General features: G+C 42.8%; 1 long non-coding RNA gene across 1 annotated transcript; it reads left to right on the top strand.

Moving 5' to 3' along the window:
* Positions 1-771: 771 nt before the first annotated feature.
* On the top strand, positions 772-10,471 carry LOC113035553 (uncharacterized). Its single transcript, XR_003274363.1, has 3 exons — positions 772-1,156; positions 2,112-2,194; positions 4,806-10,471. It is a non-coding gene; the product is annotated as an uncharacterized LOC113035553 (long non-coding RNA).
* Positions 10,472-11,347: the final 876 nt, after the last annotated feature.

Consider the following 11,347-nt stretch of genomic DNA (forward strand, 5'->3'; position numbering starts at 1 on the left):
TTGTTTCACTGGCTCGCCCACGCTAACACAACCCCCCTGCTCCCACCCCGCCCCATCGCACAAACACAAACATGCATGTATTCATCCAATAACACAAAAATAGAGTACAGTGAGTTCACTGTTCTCTCAGTACGGTCGTTTTCCCAGCGGGAAGCTGCAGTAGAAAGACTTACTCTAGAAAACTCCATCTATTTGTCTGAGTACCATCATTAACTGAGGCAGAAGAGAAGCCGACGCCACACAAAATGATTAAATTGCAAAGAAACATGTTGACATTTTACAGCTAACTCACTGCAACACTTTAAACTGCTGCAACTCTTTCACAGAGGAAACTGTGAACACCTAATGTGACTGACCTTTGATGGTGTAAGTGATGTAATCCTCATGATAGATGCGTCAGACTTTGGCCTTAGGTTGCTCTCAATGTTCTACTCCCTAAAGGCCTCACAGGTTAAACGGGCCAAAGCAACCCCCATCAATACATGACCAAAGAAAACACTACATCACCTCAACCACGGCAATTAATCCCGGCCTTGTAGCCAGCTGACAGGCCTTTATCCAGACAACAAACAAAAATAGGCACTTTGTTGCCTGATGAAGATGTCGGAGGCCACATGGTAATTTTGCTGTAGCACTGCTATTCTCGTCCTAACAAGCAAAGCGGCACACCGCCTTTACCTAAGATTAAAAATTCAAATGCAGCACGCTCAAAGTAGGATTACTGTGCTAAGCTTGCTGTAACAAAAGAAGGGGTGGAATATAAAGGTTGGAAAAATTATGTATTTTCAATCCCTTCTGCAATGCTTGCTAATGTGATTTATACAAGAACATGTGTTTTTCTTCAGTTGACCTTATTACTGTAGCAGGGAGTCTTAATTTACATCATTTCTGGGCTGAAACATGGTTTGTACATCACATGTACAGCCTGAAACTAGCACTGCTGCTCTTAAAGGATTAGTTAAACATTTGGCTAATGCATTGAAGAATACATTGAAAGAGGCAGGTCAGGAAGTGTTTAGATTAGCTTAAAGACTAAGAATAGCAACAGTTATTCAGAAAAATCCTTAGTCACTGACAACATTTCACAAATAGGGAATGGAAAAAGTTGTAGTGGGGGCTATCTGCATGTCTTTTGAGGGACTTTCTTGTGACTTTTGTAAGTATATCTCTATTTTGGACATAGAAAGCTAACCATACCTTCTGTTTTCATTTGCTATGCTAAGCTGAGTTAGCTGTCTCCTGGCTACTGCGCCATGTTTACCAGTAGTTCTGTTTATTTCATTATTGAATAACTATTTTTTCAAATGTCTTTTCTAAAAATGTCAAAACTATTCTTTCATTTATGCCTCTTAAGACAAATTTGCTATATTAAGGCAGTTTTACTTGTAAGAATTATGTTTAGCTATAATTAGCCTAGCATGTAGCACTAGTGGAAATACTGGAAATATGTTTGGTTTAAAAATGACACCAACTAGCTGTGAATTTAGGAAATAATTAGTTGCACTATTCTCACAAGGTTATATTACATGAACTTTGTACTAGAGAACACTAGAGTGTATATATTTGTTGTGTTACATTATTGCTAAATATTGAAATATTATATGACAAACTCCTGAAAGAAGTTCTGGTGATTTTATATTTATAACGAAAATGTTTTGTTTCCGTTTACAGGAAAGGGGAATAGATGAGCTAAAATAACCTTTACTTTAGCAAAGTTTTGATACTTCAGCCGAAACATTGTACGACTTTGAAAAGTCACACATGGTGAAGATTTCCTTGCAATTTTAAACACCCCTTCCAGTTTTATGTAAATCAGATTATTAAATTAAGCCCCCACAATGAGCCGCCATCTGACTGGAGGATGATCCGTGACCTGCTTTGAATACAATACACAATGCAATTCAAGAGAAGGTTAAGAGTTACATAATTGTGCATTGCTTCCTAGGTTCCTAGATGCTACTATGTTTTAAACTCATTAAAATATGATCTGCCTTAATGGGTGTCATGCCTAGTGAATAATCAGCTGAGTGCACAGTGATTCAAGAGATTGCATAACCTTTATATTTCATGAGACTTTGTTGGTGTTGCCTCATTCTTGTGTGTGTTTACAGGAGTGTATGAGGAATGCAGCTCTGAGTCAGCACAGAGGAACGCCAGTGAAAGCCAATATGAGACAGAGGATGGATTATATGAGGTGATGTTTTTAAAGGAAAGAGCTAAGCTTGAGCCCAGCATGGGCAGAAAGATTCTCAATGGATTACTTTCTCTTGTTATTATAGCTTTGTTTGATTGTTAAGAGGGTAGCTTTCTTTATTTGCAACATTTAAGTGTGTCTACTTCTTATGTATTGTAAATCAGTGACAAATAATTGCTTTTGTACAAATAAGCATTTAAAGAGCCTGTTAATGCCCTCACTAGCAGTCTGATGAATTTCATTACGCAGCCATAAATGAGTTTGTCCCTTATAATGCTAATCTTGAGCTACGCAACATTAATTTAATCTGTGTTCGATGAGGCAGCTCGTAACTGATGCAGGTGAAGATCATTTCGAACAGTCGAAAGCTGCTGGAAAAAAACAAAAAGCTTGACCTTGAGTTCAGCTGGCATTTCCATTGCAAAGACTGAACTGTGAGGCTTTTAGTTTGCTGAGCGAAAGTAACACATCAAACTTCCTTTTTCTCTTCTTCTGTTGTGATATAAAGGGACCGCCGCCATGAAATCGACTTCATCTCTCTCTGTAAATGTGATCTGTAAAATTAGGTCATACATTTACTGTATGTTGTGCTTTCTGGACTTTTGATAAAGGACTGTAATGATTTTTGTTCAGAAAAATTAGATATGTGACTAAATTAAATCTATATCAATTTTCTTTGGATTATCCAGTGCACGGTCAGGGGTTGGGTGGTGGATCTAGAGCGATGGGAGGTTTACACCTTTATCAGGTCATCAGTCACTCTACGGGTTACACATGGAGACAGATAAGCAAACTCACATTTACTGCTTCGGCCAATTTAGAATCTCCTGTTAAGATCACTTGCATAGGCTGAGGATTCTGGGAAGGGGTTAGAGTACCTGTAGAAAACATGCAAATTCCACATAGAAAGAACCGAAGTTAGATTTAAACCCAGTACGTAGAGGACAGATGGAAAGAAATTGACTCTCGAGACTGTAAGCGCCAGACTACCATAGCCTCATTGAACACGAACGCACGGAAAGCCCGCCGTCAACTCGCTGCCCTGAACATGACAAAATAGTGTTATGTCAGCACGCAGAGAAATAGCAGTAAATTGGGAAGCAGAGAGGTACAAAGAGGTGTGGAGGGAGGGGTGTAGGGATATAAGGAGAAGAGGTGGGTTGGGGTGGTGGGGATTCAGGCTGTACCTGAGGCATGGAGGGGTACATCATTATTCAGAGCAGCGCTTTGATGTTGAGGCTGGGTGGATCTCAGGGAGCAGGCGAGAAGCAGTTCTAATTAAAACAGTAACAATGCAGCCCGAGTTGCCCCGCAGAAACGGGGGCTTTGAAGAGTCACTGAATGCCCCATTTAGAGCTGGCTGTCCACAGATAACACCAGATATTACGTTGACGGACTCTGAGGCCTCTGTCGCAAAATGTGTATTTTTCACTACAATTTATGAAACATTTCTCTCAGTGTGTGTGTGTGTGTGTGTGTGTGTGTGTGTGTGCTATGAGTTCTCAGTGTCCTACTTTCTGGGTTCTTTGGTGGCGTTGTGGGTCTGACAGGAGTGACAGATTGAGATGGGCTGTGGGTATTCAGAGGCCGGGCAAAGACAGGAAAGCCTGGGGGATCTTGGTATGACAGGTAGACGGAGGAGAGACAGAACTTCATTACAGCTTCTGCAGAGGGGAGCTCTGAATATCAAATTAGGGCCCCAAATCAACACAAGAATAATACTAGTGCTTTTATTCTAATACGTTTAACACACACACACACGAAATTCACCTACAACAGAGCCCGGTAAAGTACAATTTTTCTTCTTCCTGGCTTGTATAACACAGATTTCCCCTCGTCCACCGAGCATGTTTGTCTCACTCCTCATATCTACTGAGACTTATTGCTCAAAAAGGCACAAGCGGGCTGTAGAGAGAGCCGAGTGATGCTCTGAGACAGTAGCAGTTCAAAGAGACTGTCTACACAGAGAGAAGGGTCTAATTTTATCTAGGAGACAGAGGAGCTCATGAAATAGCTCTCTGCCTGACTACAGCTCAATTATTCATCAACACAAGAAGTCTCTCAACTAAAAAGCCTGACACGTTATTCATTCCCCCCCTCTTCCTCTCCCTCTTCTCCCATGCTGTTTCATTCAGACACTAAACCAGCCACCCACACACACATAAACTCGAAGGTACACGCCCTACCCTGGTCTTGAACCATGCAGTGCCCTCCAGAAAAGCAGGCGCGCTCTGGTGAGGATGAGTCAAAAATATACTTAATGAATGGTATACGTTGTGGTGAGCGGTTCAGAAAGGTGAACTTTCACTTTGAAAATGAGAGTGAAAATCCTTTGTTGACTGTAAATAAAATGTTTGATTTTGCCAGAACATTTTTTAAAGGAAACTCTCTGTCGAGGATCAAAACCAAACTCTGATTTTGGATGCTTTGGGCTCATGACTCAGTTTGTGTTTTGAACAACTTGCAGCTGGCGTCATCTCCAAACAGATGACAAGTCTTGTGACACCAAGCTGACTGAATCGTAATTAGTTGTGTAAAAGGAGGAATTACAGAATAAAGTACAGTGTGTGCTGTTTCCAGTGACTCCATCTTATTTCTTTTTTTTTTCCAGAGACCTTATGAGAGCTTGGACTGCCATAAATTTCCTGTTGCTACTGGAGCAGTGACACTCTGGAGGATACAGCCGAGCAGTATTTTCTTAGCTCGGTGACAGCCAATCAAGAGAAAGCCCATAAAACATATCACTTTTGTAATTTTTTTCCCGTCTGTGCTAAGTTGCAGCTTTAAAAATCCCACTGGGGTTCAAACCCGACTTCCCTTCAGTTATTTGTTGGCTGCAGAAAGCAGTACCACTCCGATTCTCATTATTTAACATGTTGCATCAGAAACCCAGTGGGTGCATCTGCACATGAGCTTCATCTGCCAATTTAGAAGCAACTTGTTAACCTCGACATGGAAAAGGTTCAGATTACTGGTCAGTACAAACAAGAGCTCACCCTGAACGATATGCAGTCTGAACCTGTTGGATGTTTCTCATAAGTTTATGGTTTTGGAAGTTGTTGGGTGGCCTTATGTAAGAATCGCTACCTCAAGCAATCTAAGAGCGGATTTGTGCCTGCTGCGATAATGACCTGATTTTAAGACCCATCCAGACAAGCTGACAAATTGATGCCAAGGTTGTGTTTTTATGTTGACTAGCGACTGTGAGACAAACACAGACAAACACATGGATCCGCCTGTCTGATTGACAGTGACAAGATGTCTCTGGATTAATGGTTGATTTTAAGAGCTAATATCGAGCCTGCCAAGAATTAAAGAGGGTTTTTTTGTGTGGAAATGTGTCTCTCACTATGCTAGATACATTTTATTTCTTTACAGCAACAGGCAACAAATCCAAGTGTGGGTGCATAAATCTGAAGGATCAATAGAGAAAATACAATAACCCATCCTTGGGATTATTGCTTGGCAATAAGTACTTCCCTGAACATTTTTCATTATGAAGACTGAGATTTATCATTGATTTCTCTGCCAAAACATGTAATGCAGGTGAACTTTGTGGCGTGTTTGCGTTAATGTGGACATCCTGGCTGGATTTAGTGTGGGCTAAGTCTATCTGTGACAGGCAGCAGGTGCTGTATATCACTTAGACGGGGAGATAACACTAGCTAAAGACAGTTGGGTTTAGTGCTGTTTGTAGATAAGGCCATAGAAGCTAACTTTAGCATCTGACATGAGATGAGAAAAGCTGTGATTGCAGGTGGCTTTGGCACATTGGCCGTGGAGATGGGAGTGATTTCTAAAACAAATCCTTTCTGGATATATGTCAGCTTTAGACTGGAGGTAAAATGTTGGAAAAACACTTATATTTGGCAATTTGCTCAAGTCCTCCCCCAAACAGCAATTGTAATAGCTTATCCTGGCTTAGTAACTAGGGTCAGGAGGTCTGCTGAGCTTTGGATTACTGTACTTGTTGAAGTTGTATGCATGGTATTTTTTGTTAGGTAGTTGATACCTTTCTAAAACCCGATTTTAACTGTGCATTTATTTGAAGAACACGTGCAATGCAAGTGACATACATGTTTCATTATGGAATTTTATTACCTGCAGATAATATTCATTTTAATGAAGAGGGCGAAGTTGTTAGGAGCCAAATCTTTGGGTGGGTTGTTAGCAAAGACTTTCTTGGGATCACCAGAAACTCTGTTTCTCCGTTTTCACTGTGCGCGGCACAATGGCAAAATCACAAGCACTCCAGAGCAGGTTGTTTCTTCTGAAACAAACCCCAAATTCTCCAGTGCAAAACTGATCCTCACATCTTGTGTGTCCTTTGGCCTTGGATACTAGAGATTACTACAGTGCTTGTAAGTCACCAGGATATGGCCAGAGACCCAGTTCATATCACCAAATGTTAGTTAGACTGTTTCAGAAGTCTTCAGAGGCTGATGCTTGCTTTCTGTTCAGGTTTGGGGTCCACGGTGAAAGTCCAGCTTGAATCTAAACAGGACTTCCAAAAAGTGCACTAAAAGAAATGCAGCGCCGCCCAAGGAGACTACCCTGAAGTTTAAATCTTTGATTTTTATGGGTGGACTTCTACACCTCACTGTAATGTGTTATGTTTTATCTTTCAAACCCAGCAGTGTTTTTTTTTTTTTATCATGCTGTAATTGTGTAATAGGTAGCAGTAATTGAAACTGTATTGGTACCACGTGTGAACAGAAAGCACACCAAACAACAGAATCCAGGATTTAGCAAATGACCAGTTGAAAGACAGCCATTATCAGGGACGACATGGTCTTGACTCAGGTCCTGTTTTAATGTTGTTAGAGTTAGTTTGTGTGCAAATCCTGCTTTTTTTCCCCCCAAAGTGGGATGTGATAGACTGCAGGACAGTTCAATGTTTCCTGGCTGCACGGAAACAAAAGGGCACCTCTGCTATTCTCAGCTCTAAGTCTCTGTCGGCTCTCTGTTTGTCTGATGTCTGGCTGTCACGGCAGAAGTGGAAGACTCTGCCAACACCCTTCAGCCTCACAGCCACCTCCACCTACTAAACTATGTGTTCTACTTACAGGAAGATGTCATCTCATGCACTAATGACATGATTTAGCCTCGTGGATATGAGCGTTTGTGCGTGTCGTAAAAATTGCTTTGATGTCTCCCTCTCGTTTTCAGCGCTATAGGAGTTCATCCGGAGTTTTATTCCTCTACAAGTTTGTTTTTCCTGTGTCGAATCTTATGTGATGGTTTGGCACAAAAAGCGCTCTCTGAGCAATGCATCATCCCTTTAGAAGCTGAACGCTGTGCCAGGCAAGCTAAGTGTTTTGCTGCAGGCCATGAAGGCAAGAAACTTCTTTTTTTTTTGCTTGGTGAAATGAGCAAACCCAAAAGACACAGCATCAATTATTCACCCTCCCTCCTCCAGTCTGACATTCTGATTACGACTGGAGGTGGTTACAGGGTATCAGCAAGGTTGCAGAGTAGTCATGACAGGGGTTCAAACTCTAATATGTTTGCTGCCAAGAAATATGGGTCCGTATGATGCGTTAGCTGCCCGCAGGGCATCAGAATGAATGGTAATAATTCATCCTGAGAGAATGCAACCTATTTTTTGAGCCATTTCCCTTGACGTAAAGACAAGGAAATTACTAGTCTCCCTATTTGGTAAAGACATTAATGGTAATTTTGTTTCCCTACTTAAATTAGACGGTGCTGGACTGATTACTGGGTGAAGCTGGATCTGGTTTGTGCACTTACTGTAAAGAACAGACAAACATACAGTGATAGACAAAAAGGGACACAGATACTGATACTTGAAAGAGGGTGTTGGCGTTCTTTTGGTTTGATTACAGTTGAGGAGGTTTGTCATTGTCTGCCAAAATACTCTCTGTCTGCCAAAACAAGCAGCACAAAACTCCCGAGGGCTGGGCTTGGAAAGACACCAGTTACTGTGTATCTGTGCTTTTGGGCAAACCCAACAGAGTCATCTTTGTTTTGTTGGTGCGCAACATAAAAATACCATTGTACGGTAGTCACAGCGTTGCCGAGGTCTTTGTGTAACGCCAGAATATGATCCGGTGCAACAGCTGTTTATGAAAGGCGGAGAGTGAGCTCACTGTGCAGCCAAGGTGGTGTTGATTGAGTTATATAAAATCTATTTGCAGCCATCAGTGACAATAGCAGCCTCGGGCAACGGTTGAGCTCATCTACCATCCTGCTGCGCACAGAGTCATATTTTTTTATTTTTTTGTTCCAAAGCTGGGCGAAACGGATCAACTTCCTGATGGCAAAACGGTAGAGCAGCGGGATCAGTCGGCTGCAAGTCTCTCCTTTGGTGTGGAAGTTGAACTGAAGTGTCGCTAGTCTTGGCAGTCCTGCAAAGAGAGAGGGGTGTGCTGTGAAAACTGGCATGTTGACGCTTTCATGCCACTGTCACGCTGTTCACAAGGTGCCCCGGAGGAGTGTCACAACGCATTCTTCTCACTTAGTAGAGCATGTCCCTGTCACACTCCGGGTTGCGGTAGTCAGACGGCATTCCTCTCCTGCCATCTGTCTCTGGTATTATAGTAGCATGCAGTAGTTATTCAGATTGCCTTGCTTTTATAAGACGTGCTGCTATGTGCTTAACTATGTCACGCTGAAGTCTGAATGCTGGATGTATGGGACTAATTAAGGGCAAATTCGTGTGGCCAAAACATGCTTCATTACTGCACTAAATATTTGCGCAGGAAAATGCAAGTAACCTGGAATCTTCCGCATTTAAAACGCATCACAGGTCACATGAGTTCACTTCTGCAACTCTCAAACGGTTAATGGGTCTTGTTGACACTGAGGCGACAGTAACAAGCTGCAGCCCTCCTTGCCCAAGTTAAAGTACTAGAATGCACAAAGAGGAACTCCTTATATAGTCGTTTATGTGTCAAACGACTACCCAACAGTCTTCCCCAAACTGGCACTGGTCGGTGTGACAGCGTTATTAGTACATTTGTCATGTTGTGGTTTCCTAACCAGCTCCCCTCCCCAACCCCCACCCTCCTGCCTTCCAACAGTCTGAAGATGTCGAGAAGGCACCACATGGTATGCTGCACACAGCACATGGTTTTGGTTACAACAGGCTGTATCCTAGTTCCCCCACCCCCGAGCCTGTTTGCACAGCGCCTTCAAGGCCAAATCACGAGCACAAACAGGGTGAAAAGTACGAAAATCCTGCAAATTTTTACGCTGGGTTTTAAAATGCGGTCACACAAATGTGGTTCTCGTGCATCTTCAGATGCTTGCAAGCTCATGTGATTGCTGTTATGTGACTCACAGGAAGTGGGTAAAGGTGAGATTCAATTACCACACTATCATTATTTTCTGAATATAGCATGCTCTGATGATAATAGATAAATGAAAATGAAACCGATATAGACAAGTGTTCATTTTATGCCATGCAGACTACCAAGGAACTGCACTGCAGTTTGCATGAGGCCGGTGTAGGCTTCACTTCGTTTCACTTGTAAAGGCATGGAGTTATTTTTATTTATGGTGCAATCCCTCACCGTGCAAATAAATTTGTTTTGTTGGGTGTGTTACAACTGCTGCAGCAGAATATTGGTTAGCTCCATACAGCCGAGATGAAAGTGAAGCATATATACAGCACCTAATTGCAATCAGGACTTAAAAGGCTGCAGCTCGGAGGAGATGGCGGAATATATGATGTGATGAGTGCATAAATCAGAGATAGAGAAAATGCATTATGCATAGTTCAGATAAAATGGACGTCATTTGTCTGCTTTCATTTGGAGTCCGAGCACTCGAGGCAATTTGACTGCAGTGTTTTTTCTCTTCAAAAGAGCTCCATTAGTTATTGGCAGAATAGCTGAGGACCGATAAAACACACTGACGTCCACCTTTACACCATGCTTTCTTGCCTCCACCACCCCATTACATTTCGGGGAACACTTCCTATTTCCGCACGAGCGCGGGTGTCTTCTGTGAGGCTTTTGGTCTTTAAAGTGAGCATTTGGGACTGTGAGCAAAGCGTTGAAAGGCTTTTTGGAAGGGAAAAAATACAATTTGATGTGTCACCTTGGAGATGGCAGTTGACAGCTGTTCCATGCACAAGCTGGGCTTAATTGGCGGGGAAATTAGCCTGACCTTGACTGTGGCGGCGGCGGCCGATGAGCTGCCGCTGCCTGCCACTTGAAATGACATTGTTGTAATTTTTGACAGCAGCGAGCAAACACTCTGAGCATTAATTATATGGAGGAATGTGGCTCGGCGCAACAGACGCACAATGAATACTTATGTAAGCTGTCGCTCCAGTCTCCATGGTAACCCGCAGCATTATAACACATGCCTCCTCCGATCTTCTCCCCTGAAGTGGGCTGTTTCCATGGAAACCAGGCAGCCGCCTTTGATGATGGCTCTCATGAAATGACACCCGCTGATAGCGCCGGCTCCTCCGAGTCTCCGAGATGGAGGATGGATGGGTGGGTGGGTGGGTGGGTGGACGGGTGGTGGTGGAGGTTGCAGAGAAAAATATTACGGACAAAGAGAAAGACAGCCATTTCCCACAGAAACTGAATCATGTAACTGCATCTTTTTTCCCGGCTGGAGTGGTTTACCTGGCGCCAAAAGCAGGCAGTGACAGGAACATCGTGAACCAGATGAGGCGTAGCAGAAACGGCTCACAGCCACATCGGCCTGGCTGGCATGCTTCGCATCTCTCGCGTTGATTCATGTGTCATGAAAAAAGTGTCATCGAATTTTTTTGTGTGCCTTGACTGCACAAGTAGCCTGAGAGAAATTTTAAAGTGAGAGAGAGCTTCATGCACCCCTATCTGCTGCACTCTTTTATCTACTTCTTCAAACAGATAAGTGTCAAAGAGTCTGAACACTTCCCTCCTTTGCTTTGCATTCAGGACTCATGCACTGCAATCATGTGGCGCCAGCGACATGACCTGTAGTTTTAGTTTTAGTTTAAGCCCCGTGTGTGTCAGCTTCTTGACCCTCCTTTCATATCGGAGCCCGTATCATGTGTAAGATCCTGTTGCGTCAGGAGCAAACTGTCTTGTGGTTAGAAGCAACTGTTATTCATCTGCGTTGTGCAACATCCTCCAATAACCAGATACCGTTCTTGCCAGTCCTAACTGAAATTGGCTCTGCCTCCTGTTA

The sequence above is a fragment of the Astatotilapia calliptera genome, chromosome 13 (genome assembly GCF_900246225.1).
Source record: "Astatotilapia calliptera chromosome 13, fAstCal1.2, whole genome shotgun sequence".
Taxonomy (NCBI): Eukaryota; Metazoa; Chordata; class Actinopteri; order Cichliformes; family Cichlidae; genus Astatotilapia; species Astatotilapia calliptera.